At 33.4% G+C, this 21,329-nt stretch overlaps 1 non-coding gene across 1 annotated transcript; it reads left to right on the forward strand.

The window, feature by feature from the left end:
• Nucleotides 1-567: 567 nt before the first annotated feature.
• Nucleotides 568-674, forward strand: LOC148764717 (small nucleolar RNA R71). Its single transcript, XR_016024395.1, has one exon. It is a non-coding gene; the product is annotated as a small nucleolar RNA R71 (small nucleolar RNA).
• The last annotated feature ends 20,655 nt before the right edge of the window (nucleotides 675-21,329 follow it).

The following is a 21,329-nucleotide window of genomic DNA, read 5'->3' on the forward strand; positions in this document are numbered from 1 at the left end:
ATATGCATTGCATGAGACGTTATTCCAATTGAGACTTTTTTTTAGGAATTGGTGGTCCAGCTTGTTGTTGAAACTCAAAGGGCATGATGGGTTTTGGATTTGAAGGCCCTGAATTGTTATTCCATAAAAAGTTTTAGGTGGTTCCTCCAACTAGGATTATATGTATTGGAGTATGGATTATTTTATTGCTTATTGAAGTTCCCCACAAATTGAACTAATTCAGAATTATATGGGCATTGATCATTTGAGTGGCCATCTCCACACATCTCATAGACTACAAATGAATTTTGGATAGCGTGAACTCCCAATGTGTCAAACTTTTTGGATAATGTAGCCACCTGTGCAGTTAAGGCGTTAATCGCATCAATCTCATAGGCCCCAACAACTTTTCTAGGACCAAACCTTTTTAAAGGTCATTGGTAATTATTTGAGGCCATCTCTTCCAACAGATTTTAAGCATCTGCAACATTCTTACCCCTTAATGCCCCACCAATCACAACATCAATTGTGGCTTTTATTGAACCAACCAGCCTACTGTAAAATGTCTAAACTTGCAATGAATCAAGAATCCCATGATGTGGACATCATTTCAATAGTTCTTTAAATCTCTTTCAAGCTTCATACAAGGATTCACCTTCAAATTGTGTGAATGAGGTTATATCGTTCCTCATCTTTGCAGTCTTGGCAGGCTAAAAGAATTTTGCTACAAACTTTTGAGCCAAGTCCTCCCATGTAGTAATAGACCCATTGGGTAGTAAATTGAGCCAACTCTTTGATTTATCCCTCAAAGAAAACGGAAACAATCTTAATCTGATAGCATCATCAGTTACTCCATTATATTTGAAAGTATCGTAAATTTTTAAAAAATTCACCAAATAAGAATTAAGATCATCACTAGGTAACTCACCAAATTGGATTGAAGACTGAATCATCTAAATGTAAGCTGGCTTAATTTCGAAATTATTTGCATTAATGGAAGGTCTTTGATGCAAACCTTGCAAAAGAAAAACGGCATGATACTGCAGTACTCTATTTTCTTCAAGAACTAGATTAATGACATTATTGCCATTATTGTTATTATCCTTAGCCATTGTCTGATTTAAAGTTGTAACTTGCAAATTCTCCCTTCGACATTTTCTGAAAGTTCTTTCTATCTCAAGATCAAAAGGAACAAGATTCGGATTGTTTCTTCTTTACATACAATGACCAAAGATATCTACAAATAAACAAAAAATAATAATAAAACAAGAAAAATAAAATTTGAAGCAAAACTAAATTGCTTGGTATTAATATTAGTTAAAACTCTATATAACAATTCCCCGAAAACGGCACCAAAAACTTGTCAATTAAAATTCTAACTACGCAAGTATATATATCGAGAAGATAATATAATGATAAGCAGAGTACCGATCACATAGATAATTGATCTAAAATTTTACTAAATACTAAAATCAGAACAATTTAATATTATCCAAACAATCAAAATTAAATAACTAAATTAATTCACTAAAACTAATTAACCAAAATTTAAACTAAAAAGAAAAATCAAAGTAATAATAACTTGGGTTAAAATCAAATCAAATAAGCCTAGGATTACAATATCCCTCACACTTCATCTAAATCTTACCTTTCTTCCTTTAACTTCTTAACTTATTTCAATGGGTTAAATTGTTAACTTAAAGTCATCGATTATTTATAAACGTCTCTCAACTCATCTTATAAAAATATTATATCCCTATGTGAATTGATATTAAAACAAACTTATTAAGTTTAGGCTCTAATTCTGGCTACATATGGCATATAGTTATATCCTCATCCTATACACAAATCAATTAATATGATTATATGCTATTCATATTTTAGTCTACACTAAACTCCCTTTCCCAAGTTTGTTTAGGTTCCTAGATCAATTTAGTTGGTGGCCAATCAATTAAAAAGCAATAAGAACAAATTGGAATAAGCAATTCAAATCCTGTTAAAGATAAGTAAGAAAAAGATTAAAAATTTAGATTACAAGTGAGTTCAATTGCAATCCTAGAAAATTAAAATTAGCTACGAATAATTGCAAAGATAAATAACAATACATTAATTTCAACCATTGAGAGAAACAAGAAAAATAAAAGCTAAGGAAGAAAACAAAACAATTATTTGCAACCTTGCTTTTCTAGTTTCTGCCTCAACTTTTAGCTTCTTGACTCTCTAAGGGTTCTCTCTCTTAACGTCTCCTTAAAAAAACCTTTTTATACACACAATCTTAACCTAAAATTCCATAAGTCAACCTACTGACTCTAACTATTGGGCTTAAAAGTGTTATGAAGCCCAAACATCAAATATCACCCTTAAAATTGTCACTCTCGTAACATCACACCTAATTATCTTCTAAAGCAATTTTCTCTATCTTTGATGTAGAACTAGGTAAACTGGTTTGTACGAAAGTTGTAACTCTATCTCTTAAATTTCTAATGGAGCAAGAATCGCATCATTTCAACATTTGGAGTTCAAGTTATACTCAAAATACTGAAGTATGTGCAAGCAAAATTTTGGGTCCTTCTATAAATTTGTGTGTAGCACAATGTGCTAGATGACATTGCAAGCAAAAATCACAAGCGGGACTTTTACCACCATCCCTGCAACCCTAACTTAAGGCTATAAGTAACTGTGTGTTGTACGATACCCCACATCTAGCTCTTATCATATGTGAATGATATTTTGCACCAACTCAAAGCTGTATATATAACTATGTGTGGTACAATGCCCTACATCTAGCTCTCATCATCATAAAGAATTCGACATATTCATACATATATCATCAACAAATCATACACATATGCCTCTATAACCCATTGCATAAACAAGCTTATCTCATAAGGCATGCGGTACTACATCACATATTATCTTATGGAATCATGTCTTGCATGTTCATGTTTTTCTCAGATAAAACATTGCATAAGCTTGAGGGTGGGAATGTCTACATCCACCTAAGAGTTCATTTTAATTTCTTTATCGATAGTTTAGGTACCATTTTACCATGAATTGTATTCTCAAAAAATGCTCAATCATCATGCTTATCCTTAAGTGTGAAGATGGGAAACTTATCATCCATAAGTCCACACACATTTCTTATTCTCTATTCATCATGGGATTGAAGTTTCTGAAGTAAAATGTTTGAAAGGGCTTGTTCCCCCTTATTGAAAATTAATAAATAGTAGTGATATTTATATACATATATAAATTCTAAAACTTCTTTGAAAACATTTGGTTAAAATCAAGGCTTGTAAAATCCGACCCTATAAACACATGTCATGACATACATGCATTGAGTAGCATGTTATTACGCTAAGAAAGTCCCTAAGAATAGACGAAACCCAGTATTGTACCTAACGGTACACTTGAGTTGATTTAACCTCGAACTAGTTCAAATAGAAATTGTAGGATGAAATTTAATATTTTACAGTCCAGGAATGACTAAAAATGATTGTTCGGAGTTCGAGGGTTCATTTGGGGAAAAATTAAAAATTTTGATGTTTAGGGGCAAAATCATCATTTTGCCACCTAAGTAATAATTTGATCATGGAGTGAAATTTTTGACCAAGATTAACTATTTAGAGTATAATTTAATGATAGGAAGTGAAAAATTTCAATTCTAGCAATTTTCGGAACATAGAGGCAAAACGATAATTTTGTCACCCCAAGGTAAAAACCGTAATTTTCACCACCCAAAACTTGTCAAAATCATAGGATTTACTTATTTTTGGTATGAATAACTATGGTATGTTAAGTGGTGAAAAATTGAAGTTTAAAGGATGAAATTTTAAAAACGGGGCCAATGAAAAAGTGACACATGGCATTTTTTAATTGTTTAATATTATTTAAAGGAAAATCAGCCCATTTAAACCCCACATCAGGTGATGTCCGGCCATAAGGAGAAAATAGGAGAGAAAAGAGAGAGGAAAGGAAGAAAAGAGAAAAACCAAAGGAAAACTAGAAAATTCAAAGGGGAATTCGCGTTTTTCGTCCGTTTACGCATCTAACAGTAAGATTTTTCGATTTTAGCTTGATTTCTACCTTTCCTAAGCCTTTGTTTCCATTTAGCATGCTTGAGGAGAGAGATCAAAAAGTGATACCAAGGGCTGGCTGAATTTCAAGGGGGAGGATTTTGAATTTTTTAGGTTTTGATTCTTAGTTAAATTGGTAGTTTTAGTTAGTTAAATGTGTATAGAAATCAAATTGGGCAAGAAAGCATGAAATTCTCACAATACCCACCCTTGGCCGAATCTTCAATGATGTACAATGATGAAGAACTGATTTTTATTCTAAGAGAAATGAAAAGAAAATGATGAAAAATGGTTAAATGTGATAGAAAAACAAAGTGGAAAATTTACCTAGTTAATGTCCCATTTTTGGCCGAATTTTTCAAGGAGAAAAGTGAGCTGATTTTGGTGATTTTAGAGGATTATTGGCTGATATTTAATGGTTATAAATGTTGGAGAGAAAATGGGAAAATTTAGAGCTAAAATAGAGCGCGTTAGCAATTTATCTGGTAAAGTGCCAAAAATAGGTTAATATCGCATTTAAGTCGTTTTAGGCTATTGCATTTCATACCATGCATTAGTATAGGATTTAAGTCAATTATATAGTGATTTAGTATCAATGTGGTAAATTGTGAAATTTTTGCAATGTGTCAAGGAGGAGAGCCTTCCGGTAAAGGCAAGAAAGTCGTACCCGACGAACAGTGATTGGCGCACCTAGAAAGCATTTAATTTGTACAAACGGTGAGTAAACCTATTGTTATTGTAAATTATTTAGAGTTTATTTTTAAATGCTCTTCATGGATTTTATGAAATGAAAATGAGATTAAAATGGGATTTTTGATGTTTTAGAAATAAATATGACAAATAAATATACTGTCTTGATTTTCTGAAAGAAGAAACTTTTGATCATGAAATTGAGTAATTGGAGGCTGTCAATTGTCTTGAAAAATATATTTTCCTATGAATGGCTTATGATATATGAGTATATGTGGCTATATTTTATAATTGCATTGGGAATTTATGTAAGCTGTCTTTTACTATGCAGGTTGGGTAAATAAATAAAAGCCACATTATATTGTCGAAATTTTATAAAAATTGGTGGGTTTTGGTTACTGCAGTGGCGAATTTTCGTGGACTGCCTATTAGAGGGGCACGGTAAACCCGGTTATATAGTTACTTCGGATGTAGAGGCGAGAAGGGTAACTCCCGGGGTAGTGTTAGAGTTCACTTCATGTCGAACCCCCATGTGAATGTGTAACTTGGCCAACGCCAAGGAACGGCTTGTTTTCAAAACTAACATGTGTTTAACATGTAAATATCTTAACAACCTTGGTGGACTCGTTTAGATGCCTCGGCCAAGGTATCCCCGAGGATTAGTTTTTGGCTTGAGCCATGTTTTTAATAAAAGTCATAAGCCTTAACAACTGTTTTGGTAAATTACAAATATTTTATGGTTTAAGAAATAAATTGAAAACCTTATGAAATGGTTTGTGATTTGTTGTTTAAACTAGCCTCCATTTTACTCGCCTTTAGATATTTATAATAATGTCTATTTACTCATTGAGATTGCAAAATCTCACCCACCTCCTTTCCAAATATTTCAGGTCTGTGGTAGCTTGTAGATACCCGATTTTGTCAAGGATTCTAGTTGACCCCTTTATCTCACAGATAGTAGGTTACTATCACCAACCCTTGGTGTATTTATGGGCCACTTGTCATTGTAATTATTATTGTACATTATAACTTTGTAAATTATTGTATGTATGAATTTATTTTACTTCCACGTTACAAAAGATTACTTACACGTGTTTCTATAAATATTGTTTTATATAAAAATGCTATATTTTTTTCTTTTAATTTACTTGAGCCGGAAACGACTGAAAATTGTTTAAAACTGATATATAAGTCTTGCGGGGTTCTGATTGATATTCCGGGTAATGAGTATCAATCGAGATATCGCGACGGTTGTCATGGGCCCGATGGAGGTTCCGGGTCGTGACAAGGCTTGTCCCCCCTTATTGAAAATTAATACATAGTAGTGATATTTACATACATATATAGATTTTAAAACTCCTTTGAAAACATTTGGTTAAAATAATTTGATTTAATATTGTAAACATAATATGCAAATAAAGCAAGTCAAACAATTCAATAAACCATGCTTAGCTTTACCGTATTAAAATAATTTAAAGAGGTGTATCCATTTACCTTGATAAGAAGCTTATCTTTTTTTACACTTCAAGTTGCCAAAATCTTGCTCATCTACAATCTCAAGTTCTAACAATCACTTATCAAAATAATTCCTAGAGTAAGTGTCCTAGTTTTAGCAAAAACTCATCTTTGAAACTAGTCAAATCATAGAATATTTTCCTTTTAAGCTCTAATAACCTTTTAAACTTCAAGCCCAATCCATAAAATGAATAGCCTTTACTCTTCTTACCTTCACAACCTCCTTGAAAAGCAAAACCCCTAAAATCCTTAACTCAAATATAGAACAAATGAGCTGAAATTTTTAAAATCCTAGAGGTAGGTCACAACCTTGATATTTAAGCTCACAATGTCACATATTACCTTAGAATTAAGCTTGGTAGGTTAAGTCATTGTCTAATGGGGTTTAGAGAGGTTGGGAGAGGGTTTGGATGGTGTTAGGGATGAGTTGGAGGCTGGAAAAGTGAAATTTGAAATCTAGAGCTCGAGTTGGGTTCTATACTTTTTCCACGCTAGAGCCTTGGGATCGACACCTAGACTCATAAGTGTCGATCCTTAAGCTTTATTTTCTACCTAAGTGTAGCTAGGATCAACCCTTGCTCCTTGAGGTGTTGATCCTACCAATTTTCGAAGCTGATTTTTGAACTCCATGTTGTAAGGATCGGCTCTTTAGCCATTAGGGTTCGATACTTGAGTTTCCAGAAAGTTTCTAAGTGTTCCATCTTGTGAGGATCAACCCTCCCTTACTTGAGGGTTGATCCTTGACACTTCCAATGGCCATTTAAGGATCTTGTACTCATTTGGATTGACCCTTCATGCTCAGACTTGAAAAAATTCCTTCATTTGGTTTCCTTGTTCAACCATTCTTTCAACCATCATGCATCCATGAATGTAACACCATATGGAGGATAAATTTAAAATTTCATGGTTCAGAAAACTCTTTCAACATCTCATAAAGAAATAGCTCATTTTGTAATTTGCAAATTTTTCAACCTACACTTAGGTGAAAAGTCAAGGTTTGACAAATGTAATGGATATTGTAATGACCCCTCCTCAGTCGCTATCGGCATCCGAGACCTTTGGGAGATCCCTCCAAGTCCCGAACAAGCCTTAAAGAAATTTCTCAATAACTCATTGTATATTTCTACAAAATCGTATTCATGTTTGAACCATAAATATTTAAAACATGAATTCAACAATAACCATAGCCATTAAATTTTGACTTTATGTCATGAGAGCACAATTAAATACATTGAGTTCAAAAATCTCAAATTTCCCGTTTATATCAAAACTAATATTTGTTTACATAGTAAAACCAGAGTACTACAACTCAACCTCTAATAGCGGAGTGACTCGAGATAAAATGCTATGAGATGCCTTTACCTATCTACGGTGGACTGTACGTATCGATGATTACGCACTAGGCTGATCACTGTCTACAAAAAGAGAAATAAAAAGGGGTGTGAGTCTCATAGACTTAGTGATCATCGGCTCTGTGAGTAGGGTGTAGATGGGAAACAAGCAAACAGCAGATCGGTTGATATTAAAAATGCAAGATTATAAAAATAATTTATTTCAAACGGACGTTTGTGCCTTATATAAAAAAAACAAAGAATTTCTTAGGCATTGTAATCATTTCAAGTGGTATATCAACCAAGTAAATAAAAGTTTCCCCTCAGAAACAAATCAATAACCTTTTTCAAGACAATCATTTAAAATATTGTTTTAAAACAATCGTACATAAAAGGATTTTCGCCATCGAAATTAATTGACATTTTACTCAAATTAAACCAATAAAGTTGGTCAAGCTCCTGCAAAACCAGATAGTAACCAGGTTTATACACAGTTTGCAAATCGCCTCGCATGCGAGGGTAAAATTCATATAATAATAAATGCGAGGGAGCTGCAGGAAACTGTATAATTTTGTTTCACCATGCCAGAAATAAGAGTCTAACAACCCAAAGAGATTTTTGTCTCGACTAGGAAATCAAATAAAATCCGTGGTCCCGCTACCATGTAATAACCTCCGGGAGCCTCGCTCCACCGAAACTCACGTGCCATGGCAGTCTCAAAGATGTTGGCCGACATCGGAGAATCAAGCGATCGTAACCGCATAATCATCTAGTGGCCTAGCCACGCATACATATATCACAGGCCGTGGTCCCCACCACGCCTAACCGCCCATCGGTGACCCAAAGGTTCTCTAGCTAGAGCTCACTCGTGCACGAGGGTCACACTTAATTGAAGTGACAACCGACTTACTCTCGAATTTCTCGATTTGTAAAACTATTTTGAAATTGTGTTATGTCCTTCAAAGCTCGTCTCAAAATTATTTCCAAAGCATTCAACACAGGGTATGATAAAATCTATTATTTTCTCAAATATATTTATGCATGGATTTCAAAACAATAATTTGCATGGTGAATAAGCAATATAACCGTGAATGCACACTGCACAAATATAAGGCACAGATTTTGAGGCAAAACAGTGCGAAGGGCTTGTTTCCCGATTTTTAAAACTCTTTACATATAATTTATACATATATATATTCAAAACAATTTTTGAAAATAATTTGCAACCACAATTTCCTTAGATTTCTACCAGCACATGCTATCCACAATTTTCACGTTTAAAATAAATCATACATATAGGTATATATTTATGAAAATTTTAAAATTGACACTCCCTACTCACCTCGCAATAGCGAGATGTTACGTCGCTATTAGTTCGTAGACGTATCTAGTTATTCCTTCCTACCGACCGTTCGTTATTTTTCTTCAGCCTGCCATCACAGTGTTCCACCGTTACTTATTTCTCCTATATATTAAAACCCACTAATATATATATATATGTATATTATACTTTACTTTATTTTTCTTAAATATTGAAACCCACGTAATATATAAATTATTTTATTTTATTTTATATTTTTATTATTTTTATTTTATTATTATTATGTTTTTTTTTCTCCGCTTTATGCCCCCATTACCTTTCCTTCACCTGATCTCTTTCTCATCTTTTTTGTTGCAGCCTCCATCCTTCCTCCTTCACTTCCTACGGCGGCAACAAACTCTCTACTTTCACTCTCACCGTCGGTCACCGTAACAGCCCAGCTTCCTCTCTTCCTTCCCAAAAATCTAGCAGCACAAAGCCTCTCTTTCCTCTAAAAAATCGACAGCACAAGGCCTCTCTTTCCTCTCTAAAAAATCAACTCCTTTCCCCTTTTTATTTTGCTCTATAAATGGCTTCTTCTCTTCTCTATTTCTCCCCTCAAGACTGGCTGTAACCACCCAATAAATTCTCCCTTCAACCTGTGGCACTTCTTCCTCTCTCTCTCTCACATTTTGGCTCTTTCTCCCCTTCTCTTTTTTTCCCTAAATGGCTAAGGATAAAATGAAAGAGACAAAGAAAGGTTGTATTTGATATGACTTCATAGTGGGGTCGACAATGACAAGTTTCTTGTCAATGTTCCCCCACTCCTTTTTCCTTTCTTCTTCTTTCTTTCTCTCTAAAGTCCAGCTACTCCTCCTTTAAATAGCTTTGACTTTTCTTTGCCTTTCTCTCTTTCATCTCTTGTATCTCACTTGGCTGGCCCCTACCATCATTTAACTTAAAAACATTATTATATTTTTGGCCTTCTTATCCCACACATGGGCGGTTGCCCATGTGATCCTTTATGATAATAATTTTTTTTACTGTTAGTATTTATTTCATTCCCTTTAATTATTACAATTTACATGTAAATTCTCAATTTCATTTTATTACTACACAACCCTTCAACTTTCGTATTTTAAAATTCAATCTTTTCGATATGTTTAAAAATTCTAATTTTTATCTCTCTTTCCTCTACACATGTACAATCAAAATATCGAAATTATACTTCAACGCGGTGTCACCATAATATTTTAAATATTTACTTACCCGCGTTAACTCGATTTAATAAAATCACGCGGGCACAATTATCGTCGTTTTTCTTCGACATTCTTTCTTATTTCTTCTCCCCCACTTAGATTAGTCATATAATCCTTTTTCATGACTAATTCCAATAATAGATAAAATATTAATATTTTAATATTATTTTATTCATAAAATAATATTTATTCTAAAAATTCTTCTCACCCATAACTGCTCTTTGACACTTAAATTTACATCAATTGACCCTTCGTCATATCGATAGGGTCTTATTGACGATTAAACGAGGTTACGGGATGTTACAGATATAAAGCTTGATACCAATTTAATGCTTGACTTGGAATGAATTTAAAGCTCGATACCAATTGTTGATTTCAACTTTCAAGCACAAGTGAAAATTATAGAATTAATGTAAAGCTCAAATTGGTGTTAAGGCACAATACCAATAGTGCAAGACACCAATTTTTTGATTCTCACCATCTATTGTTTCTTGAGGATACCAATGGTGTCAAGCCCAACTTTATAAAATATTTGCCATGTCATTCATATGCTTGATAATATGTTTGTATATTTGGAAAGCCCCGAAAAATCGTTAAAAGTTGGTAGTGAACCTAACGGTACAACTAAACTGAATTAAGCCTTGAACTAGTCCAAATAGAGATTTTAAGATGAAATTGAGAATTTTAAAAACCCAAAATGACTTAATATGGTGATTCGGAGTTCGAGGATTGATTTGGAGTTAAATTGGAATTTTCATGACGTAGGGGCAAAATGGTCATTTTTCCACCCAAAGGCAAAATTGGAATTTTACACCACCCAACACTTGTCATGCCTAAGGATTTCATCCATTAACATTTTATATTATGGATAATTGAGATATTTTATGTGGTGGAGAAAGAAAGCTTCGTTGTTAAGTGTTAAACATGGACCAATGGAATGGTGACAAGTGGCAAGCTTAATTTCTTTATAATTTACATTAAAAATCAGCACATGACTCTCCCATTTCACTCCCATATGTTTGGCCTCACCAAGGAAAAGAGGAAAGAAAGAAAGAACAAAACCCTAGTTAGAAAAATTCAAGAGAAAATTTTGGAATTTCAAGGACTCAAATGACAAAAGGTAAGATTTTTCAATTTTAGCTTGAGATCTATCTTTCCTAAGCATTCTTTCTCATTTTCCATGGTTGAAATTCATGATTCCATGATGGATCCCTTGTTGGCCGAACCTAGGGGGAGAAGATTTGATGATGAATTTAGTTGAAAAACATGTTATTCTAGTGTTTTTAGTTGGTTGGTGATGTGTAGCATGAAAAGCAAACAAGAAAAATTCATGTTCTTCCATCACCCTTATTGGCCGAATCTTCCTTATGGTATGTTGATGGTGGATTTGATTTTATTTCAAGTGATTTGGTTAGGAACTAATGATTTATGGTATAAAAAAATCAAGTATGAAAAACCATATGTTTATGCACCCACCATGGTCGAATTTCATAAGGAACCTAGTGATGATGATTCTTGTGATATCTTGTATTATTTAGTTAGAATTTAATGAATGGTGGTGATGGAAATCGAAAATGGTAATTTTAAAGTATAGTTCTTTTAGTAAATAAGTTGAATAACAATGAGAAAGTCAAGCTCATTGAGGCACTTTGGTGTATTTTGGGACATTGGAAGTGTGATGAATATAACTGCAGTCAATTTGGATGATTTGGTTAAATCAAAGGTGGAGAGTTTGAATTAGGTCGAAAATCGATCCATTCCGATCATAATTGAACCAACGTGTAACATCGTCTTTAAGTGACTATCCAAACAACCTCATGCATTCGTATAGAGCCTGAAATAGATTTATAATGACATGACACAATATATTGAATTATTTATCATGTATTGTGTATAGGTGGCGAGTCTTCTAACAAGGGTAAAGACATTGTGCCAAAGGACTAAGAATAGGAGTATTTCGAACTCCCGATATCGTGAGTAACCTTATTATCGTCTTAATTATCTAAAGTAGTTTTTATTCGTTTTTGTGATTTGATAGAAAAAGGAGTTTAAATGGTAAATCCTTATGTTTTATAAGTAAAATGTGATTAAATGAAATGAGTTTTATAAATCATTTTGAAATTGGATAATGATTATAGAAATTGAGTAATTGGAGACTGTTTGTTTGTGTTGTAAATTTATGGTTTGAATTGAATGGTTTATGGTGATATTGGCATGAATGGCTGAATTGGAAATTGTGTTGAAATTGTATGAACTGTCTGTTTTGCCTTAACAGGCTGGGTAGTAATATAATTACCATGTCATGCTGTCGAAACTTTTATTGATTTGGTGGGATATCGATTAGCTTACTGTAGTGAGCGGGTTTCTGTGGACTAGCCTATTAGAGAGGCACGGTAAACCCCGTTATATTTTACCTCGATACGAGAGGGGCAAAGGGTAACTCCTGAGGTAAAGCTTTAGAGTTCACTACACGCTAAACCACCACGTGAGAGTGAATTCAGCCAACGCCATGGAACGACTATGCTTTTAAATGTAAAAATGTGTTTTATGCGTATATGAACTTTTCTTTAACAGCCTTGGCAGACTTGGTTGGATGCCCCAGCCAAGGTATCCCCGAGAATAAGTTTTGGCACGAGCCAAAATTTTAAGAAATTCATAAGCCATGTTGATTATTTGAGTGAAATGAATTTATTTTGTTTAGTTAGATATTTTAGATGATGTTTGTTTACTCACTGAATTTATAAAAACTCACCCCTCATTTCCACCCATTTCAGGCTCAGGTTAATCTGTAGATAGTTGATTTCGTCGAGGGCTACAGTTGGATTTGCATCCTCAAAATCGTAGGTTTGCAGCCTTCGTTACTTTTGGTCATTCGGGGGGGCCCACATGTCATTGTAAATTAAATTCCACACTCTGGCTCACTGTGTTACTGTATGTACGAATTTATTTTGCTTTTATGCTACAAAAATTATTTACGGATATCTCTATAAATATTATTTCATAAGAAATGGAATATTTTATTTAATATTTTTATTTTATTCTGATAGCTATCATTTCACTTTAAATGAATGTTTTAGACATCTAAGCTTATTTTTGGTTATGAAATATGTATCTTTCACTCATATACTACATTTTTAGATGGTTTCAAAATTTTTGAGAAAAAATGACCAAAATACCCCTATGAGATGAAAATTATTTTCTATTGTTTTAGTTTGGAAATAGCTTATAATCTTTTAAAATATGATATTAGCAACTGTTGCTCGCAGGGGAGGTGAGAAAATTGATATTAAAGCCTTGTGGGGTTTCGATTGGCATTCTGGGTAATGAATGTCTATCGGGACATCGCGGCTATTATCACGAGCTCAAGGAGAGTACCGGGTCGTGACAAATTGCTAATGACACCAATTTTGATTGAAGGATATGTGACAATGCACATATATACCAATGATTAACTCCTCCTTAAGAAATCATAAAATCAGTGGTTGGTGAATGAAACATGAAACAAAAAAAAGAAAGGATAAAGAAAATAATCACTTTAAAGCACAATCTTACTCCCGCTTTAAGAAATCATGATACTAATATGTTACCAATTGTTAAAATAGAAATCATGAGGCTAAAATAAATGAATATTCAAGTAGATATTCAACATGTTCATCAAATACTCATATATTCATGAAACTAGATAAAGATAGTATGAGTATTCAAGTAGATGGTCAACATATGCATCAAATACTCATATTTTTAAGAGATATTTGCAAAAATGTTTCAAGGCATGTCCATGGTATCATTAACAATTAAACATCATCAAGCATTATCAAGCAATATCAAATATTATTTGTAACACCCTTGATTTTGATAAGAACTATCTGATATGAACTAAGCCAATTGAGGAATTTGATTGAATCCATGATGTGTGTGTTTAAAGATTTAAGAATATGCCTATGTGTATAGAGAATAATTTTGAAATATATTGTGTATTTGAGGACCTTCTTTGATGTGTAAAATATGTTAAGTGTATGAAGCCTATATTATAACACTTAGGTAATTTTTTATGAAAATATGTGATGAATCTTAAAGTTTAAGGTTTTAATCTAAGTTTGATCTTATATTTGAGAATATATGTAGGGGAATTTGAGTTAAAATAATTTGTTTGAAGTGTGACTTTAATAGGAAATGATTTAGGGTGTTAAGATTTGGACTTTTGGAAGTTGAAAGTGTTGGAAATGTGCTTCAGGGATAAATGTATTAATACATTCTTGGCAAAAAGAACAATATGAAGCAATCTGGACATTTCTACTGATAAATTCAAGAATTTATTGATAGATTTCAACTAAGATAAACATCTATCTATACATTGCTCAAATGTATCAATATATTTGAAACAAAAGGCATCCAATGGGAAAACTATTAATTGATTCCTAAATTTATCGATAAATTCCTAAATCTATCGATAGATTTCAAGTAGTTAGCATTCTGCTTGAAATCTATTGCTACATGACCCCATGTATCAATAGATTTAAGGGGAAACTATCAAATGTATCGATACATTCTCAAATGTATCGATACATCCCCGTGAAATTACAAAATAAAAAGGGTCTTGGACATTCCACCCAATTTAAAATAAAACCCAAACCCCTTTCTCTCTCTGTCCACCAAAACCCTAAGGCCCCAATTTGATTTTTAGGCTCGATTGTAATGGATTGGATCTTGGAAAACTACTCTAGATGTAAGATTAAGCACTTATATCGATTGATTTTTGATTTAATTGGTTTATAACCTTAAAATCTGTTTACTCTAGCTTTGGAGAAATTTTTCCCATTTAATTTTTGCTAGAAGATGTAAAGCTTGGATTTGAGTAACCCAATATCTAAAAGTAAGGATTTCAGCCTTTTGAACTTAAGATTTTGAACTTACGTTTTGTGACTATGAATAGTTGGAATAAAGCTTATTTTGAAAAGCTGGAGAATTTCGAAAGCTAGGAAATAATCATTATTTGGTTTGTTCAAGGGGAAATTGAAGCTATTAAAGTATTGGTGAGCTAGGAAATGGTTGGAGGCTAGAAGTTTAGCTTGGTTGCGAAAGAGCACCTTTGACGAACACTGTGAGTGGGTTTAATTAATTGAATAAAAACATGTGATGCTTATCGCATTGTTAATGTACTGCCATGGTGCTTGAATGGTCTATGTATGCTTGGATGAATATGCTTAAGCTAGTGAACTGTGTACATTATATGTGATGTGCTTGTGTGCCATAGTGCAAGCCACACAATGGCATATGTTTGAGCCTAAACTAAGAGGTTTAATGAGAGTGATAAAAGTCTAGGAATAGCTTACTCAAGACAATTGATCTTCTAACGAATTATGAATATTCGATGCCGTGGAGAGTTAAGGGCACTTAGAGCTATATTGAGATTACTAATGATTAAAGCTCGTTAAATGTGATTTATGATGTGATGTAATTGTGGATTTGTATCCCATCTGATGATGAAAATTTCAAACATTGATTTGATTTGAGGTTAAGTGGACTCCTATTCTTTATGACTTTGTTCTGTGCCAGCATGGATGGTAATAAGCAAGGATAGTGGTATTAGCCCAACTTATAGTGCTTTGATGCCATCCGTTGAGAATACTCCGGATGATGACTTTGATTCTCTGCCAGCTACTTTGGCGCTGAGCGTGATTTGCTCTCTGTTAGATGTTTTGGCTTTGAGAGTGATCTGACCCTCCACCCGTTGCATTAACACGTGCGTGATTTGATGCTCGATCAACAACTGAGCCCCGAGCGTGATTTGACATCAATCGGTTGGCCACTATGCTTGATTTGATTATGGTTAAGGAGGATCACTTTACAATTATGATTTGAAATATGATTGATATGTTATAGCCTTGAGTAGGCAAAGATAAATTTGAATTTTATATGACATATTGGCAACTATGGTGTGCGTATGAAGATTAAATTTGAAATGGCTTCATGGATAAGCCTAATTTGATATGCACCACATATGAAGACATAGTATAAATGTGATTTGAGGAATTTGTGGAATACTTTTAGGGATGAATAATATGCCCCTAATGTTGGAGATGTTTGTTAAAACATTTTGTATGCATGATAGTGCAATATATATATATATATACATATATATGTGTATATGATTATCTACACTAATATATACTTTTAGGGATGAATGATATGCCCCTAATGTTGAAGATGTTTGTTAAAACATTTTGTATGCGTGATAGTGCAATATATATATATATATATATATATATATATACATATATCTGTATATGATTATCTACACTAATATATTTAAGTTATCTGCACCCTTAACTGAATATTAAATAACTCACCCATTTATTGTACCATGTGCAGATAAATAGGTCACTAGGCATTGCATGGCTAAGGTTATCTTTTGATAAACCAATTTTAGCATTTGGTAGATTTTTGTTTCGATATGTCCACTCTACTGAGTCGACTATGGGTCTTTCGCTTCCAAATTAGCTTTCAGCATGTGTTAATGCTGGGTCGCCTTATGTTATTAACATGTTAAGGGTTGTACGAGATGAACTTGCCTTGTCAGCCAATGTATGGCTTGTGTATGTTTAGAAACATTATGAACTAGGTGCCAAGGGGTAATTTACATGTATTTGAATTTAAATTATGTTATGAATATATTTGATATGATGTTATATGTTATATGTCTTATTTCAATTTGAATTTTTGAGGCTTTCTTGAGTCTCGTGGGCTTCGCTTACAAAACTCGTGCGTCAGTCACAACTCTCCAGTTTGGGTTGTGATAAAGTTAGTATTATAGTGCCTAGGTCATTTTGTGTCTGTCAATGAAGTGTCAGGATTAGTGTAGTGTCTTGTTCATGGCTTGTGACTACAGCACAAGTAATGAACAAGAGGCTAGACGAACTTCCAAGCTTTTAGTAAACAAACCCCATTTTTTACCACAAATTTTGGAATTTTGAATATGGTGATGCTTTATATTGAAACAAGATGCAACCAAAGACAAAAGCTGCCTCTAAGGCTTTGGTTGAGCAAAACACCCTGGATGAGCCCACAGAGCAACCACGAATGTCCTCGTAAAGGAGTTATGGAAGAGGTAGAGCCGTTAAGTGAGCTCGAAATGTGGAACCCAATTATGTGCACATTGGTGATGAATATGAAGGATCTGGGGATGATTACCTGATAGAATGAGGAGTCACCCTAGAAGATCTGGCATTAAGGCTACAAAGTTTGGCTCATGAATTCATTAAGTTCCATAGTAAATATGAAGCACATTTTGAAGAATGGGTTGATTCTAGTTCACAAGATCTGGATTACGTGCCTCAAGGTGAACATAAAAAATGGGCTATTGAGGTTACCTTGGTAGATTTTGTGAAACTTATACCTCAGTTTTTTACTAGGTTAAATGCAGAGGAAGATCTGTAAAGATTTTTAGAAGATATGAAGTGCATATGTTCTATTTTGGGATGCTCCATTTATGTGGGATTTAGATGTTGACTCTATATGTTTTTGATGATAACAAAATATTCCTCATTCATTAATATCTCATCCTGTTATTTAAATGTGTAGGATTTAGTTTAATTCTCTTAACAAAATTAGTAATTAAAGACAAGTCAAGAAGCTTGCTAAATTTAGAGAAGAGTTAATCAGTCAAAGAGGGAAAGAGCCAAGTAATGAACAAAAACAGAACCTCAGTAACTAATTTAACAAGAAACCTTAATCGGTTAAGGCATGGATGTGTGATAAGTTAAAGCAAAACAAAAATATGCTAATCTATTAAGAAGTCTAGTTAATCTATTAGAGCACAAGGTCCTAGTATCTTCAAGCACTAAAAACAAGTTTGAAAATATAGTTGACCATTGAAAGGAGCCAAAATAGAGAAATTCAAAATTTGAAGATTTTCTAATTGATTAAAGCTGAATTTAATCGGTTAAAGTTGAAAGAAGTAAAGCTTCAATCAGTTAAAGGAAAAGCTAACCAATTAAAGGAAGACTGTTGTGTAAAGAAAAATGAAAACAAAAAGTTTATAATCGATTAGAGCCTACTGTTATCAGTTACAAGAAGTCTGCTAAATAAGAGAAGCCTAAAGATAGAGAACTCTTAATCTGTTAGAGCTACCTGTAATTGGTTAACCAAACTCTATTTGCTCTTTTTGAATTTAAATACTAAAAGACAAAACAACGGCTAGAAAGGCATCAAAGTTATTTCTAATGGTTAAAAACTGTCTCCAACAGAAAAATCTGACTCCCCAAGTATAAAAAGAAGCTCCAATTGTCAAAGAAAGTAGATTAGAAGAAAAAAAGAGCTATTTTGAGCAAAGCCAAATATCTTTCACCAAAAACACTTGTTCTTCATCAATATCCAAAAAAAGTGTTTAAGCTTGATTGTAATCTATCCAGACTTGTAAAGGTATTTAGTTGTATTTTTTTTTCTTCTCTTTCTCTTGGGAAATTAGTGTGTGAAAAGCGCTCTAAAACTTATTGTAAGGGATTGGAGCTTGGGGTAGAAGCTCACCTTGTAAAAGCTTGGTGGAATTTATTAATTCTACTGGTTTAGTGAAGTTAGGTTGAAAATCCCTGATTAGGAGATCAAGGTAGTGGATACAGGTCAAAGGAACTGAACCACTACAAATACTATTACATTGTCCACTTTTCTTGACCCTTCCTTACTTGGTGTCTTGTAATTTTAACAAGTTCTAGTCTTTCCCATCATATAATTGATTAAGTGCTCTTCAAGCTCTAAAAGGGCTAAACATAAAACTTTTAAAGTTATTCAACCCCCCCTCTAGCACTTCAACAGAACCAACAAGTGGTATCAAAGCCATACTCTCAAAATTAAGGTTTAACATCTTTAAGGAAAATCCACATGGCTTTGTAAAAGTCAGTTGTTGTTGAAAGTCAATCTATAAATAGACTTCTTCTATTTCATTAATCAAATTATGCATATTGGAATACTAGGATGTCTATATACATTAAAACCCTTAACTATGAAATATGGGATGTAATCACAAAAACACCCTATGTTCCTACCTTACCTAGTTTTATGACTTGTAAAAAAATGCTTAAGCCAAGAGCCAAATAGATTGAAGTTGAACTCAAAAAAGTCCAAACAAATTTTAAAGCCTTCAATACCCTTCACTGTGCACTGACTCCTTTAAAATTAAACAAAATCTCTAACTGTACTACAACCCAAGAGATTTGGAAAAAACTTAAAGTCATTCATGAATTATAATACCCTGTACATGATGTGGTGACTAATAAAGCTTATTGGATGCCAATTGAGGTTAATTATAATGTTTAAAAGTGATAAAAGATGAAAGGAACAGTTGAGATAAAATATTTCGCACGCTAGGAAATAATAATAAAATAATAATATTTTATCGTAAAAGAATCTAAGAGATAAAAAGTGATTCAAAAGTGAATTGAGGCATAATAAGGTATTTTGGGTATCAAAGAGACAAAAGGAGACAAGAGGAAATTTTTGGAATAAAATAATATTTTATTAATAAAATAATATTAAAATATTAATATTTTATTCAGTGTCAGAATTTTCCATGAAGGAGGAGTATATGGTCAATCTAAGTTGGGGAGAAGAAGAATGAGAAAATTTTGGAGAAAAAATGACGTTAATGGGGCCGCGTGTCTTTATTAAGTAAAGATAGCATAGGTAAATAAATATTTTAAATATTATGAGGACACTGCGTTGGAGTGCAAACTTCATACTTTGTTTGTGCATGTGTAGAAGAAGATAATAGAAGGAAGTTGTAGTTAAATGAGTGTTAAGAGGACTAAATTAAAATGGAAAGAAACAAAAAGGGTAAAACGATAATTTTACGTGAAGTTTGGTCAAAGCTTCCAAAAGAAGCTTTGACTCTAATTTTTTTCAGCCCAAAACCGTTCTTATCTCCTCCAACAAGATTTTTCCTTCTTCTCCTCCATGTTCCACTCCATTCTTGAAGCTTCCATGCCATTTTCTCTTTATCCACCATGAAATCAAGTTTTCTTCACTTTCCTTTCCATGTTTTCTTTTCCTTTCTTCTCCAAACTTCTTGAGCACTAAATTTACAACCTTTAACCCCAATTTTCAGCACATCTAAACCCTAGGAGGAGAAGAAAGAAAAAGAGAGAAAAGAAGAAAAAGCTTGGTTTTGGTGATTCACACAATGAATGGTAAGAATTCTTGTTTTTGGCTTGAGTAGTCTTTGAAATTGAGTTAGTGACTTAGAGAAGTGTCTTGTGGTAGCAAAGATTGGCTTGATTGAAGAAAAATTGGTAACATGTAAGCCAATAAACCCATGGGTATATGAAGGACTCAAAGTGCAAAAGGAAAACGATAAGCTTAACACTATGTTTTAAAGCCTACAGTTAGTTGAATATTGTGAGGAATTACGGTTGTTGAAAGGATCTATTTGCCTAAACTAGTTGAAAATTATTAAGATTGTATGGCATGTTGTTTGAAAGAAATGAAAAAGGAATATTGTGGATGGAGGATTGAGAAACAAAGTATTGAAAGTTGATAGATAACGATGCGTGTAAACTAGGAAACAATCGAGTGAAAGTGAGAATGATTATTGCTGCCATATATGTGGATTATGTGTGGAAATATAAGATGGATATGAGTGGAAATTATTTAGAAAGGTTGAAGTAGACACGTGACATCATAATTAAGTTGCCGATGATATAATTTAAGGAATTTCCTAAGCAATGGATATAAGTAATGTTAGTAAAAAGTGTATTAAGATGTGAGTTAATTGAAGATGGTTTCATGATAGGATGAAAAATATAAATTTGAGTAAGGATTATGTCACGACCCAAATTCCGAGCCATGACCGGCGCATGGACCCAATGGATGTAGTCCACTAAGCCCAAGCAGGCCTATTAGTCTGACATATTCATCATTCCATCATAAACTGCTAAGTCATATATCATAACTTAGAATCGAAATAATATTGAACATTGCCCCTCATACTGGCATACCAAACAAGTGTATATACACTGCATACAACATGTATCTTAATAATTCACATTAGGTTCGTCTATTCATAACAAAAGAAGACTTGATGTCCAGTGGGGAAACTTGACGAATGTACAACTACTAAATGCCGAGACACCTACCAATGTCGAGTCTACAAAGGTACCTCGAGCTAGTTACCAGCCGCCTCGCAATC

Source organism: Theobroma cacao, chromosome 1, assembly GCF_053813885.1.
Source record: "Theobroma cacao isolate CCN51 chromosome 1, ASM5381388v1, whole genome shotgun sequence".
NCBI lineage: Eukaryota > Viridiplantae > Streptophyta > Magnoliopsida > Malvales > Malvaceae > Theobroma > Theobroma cacao.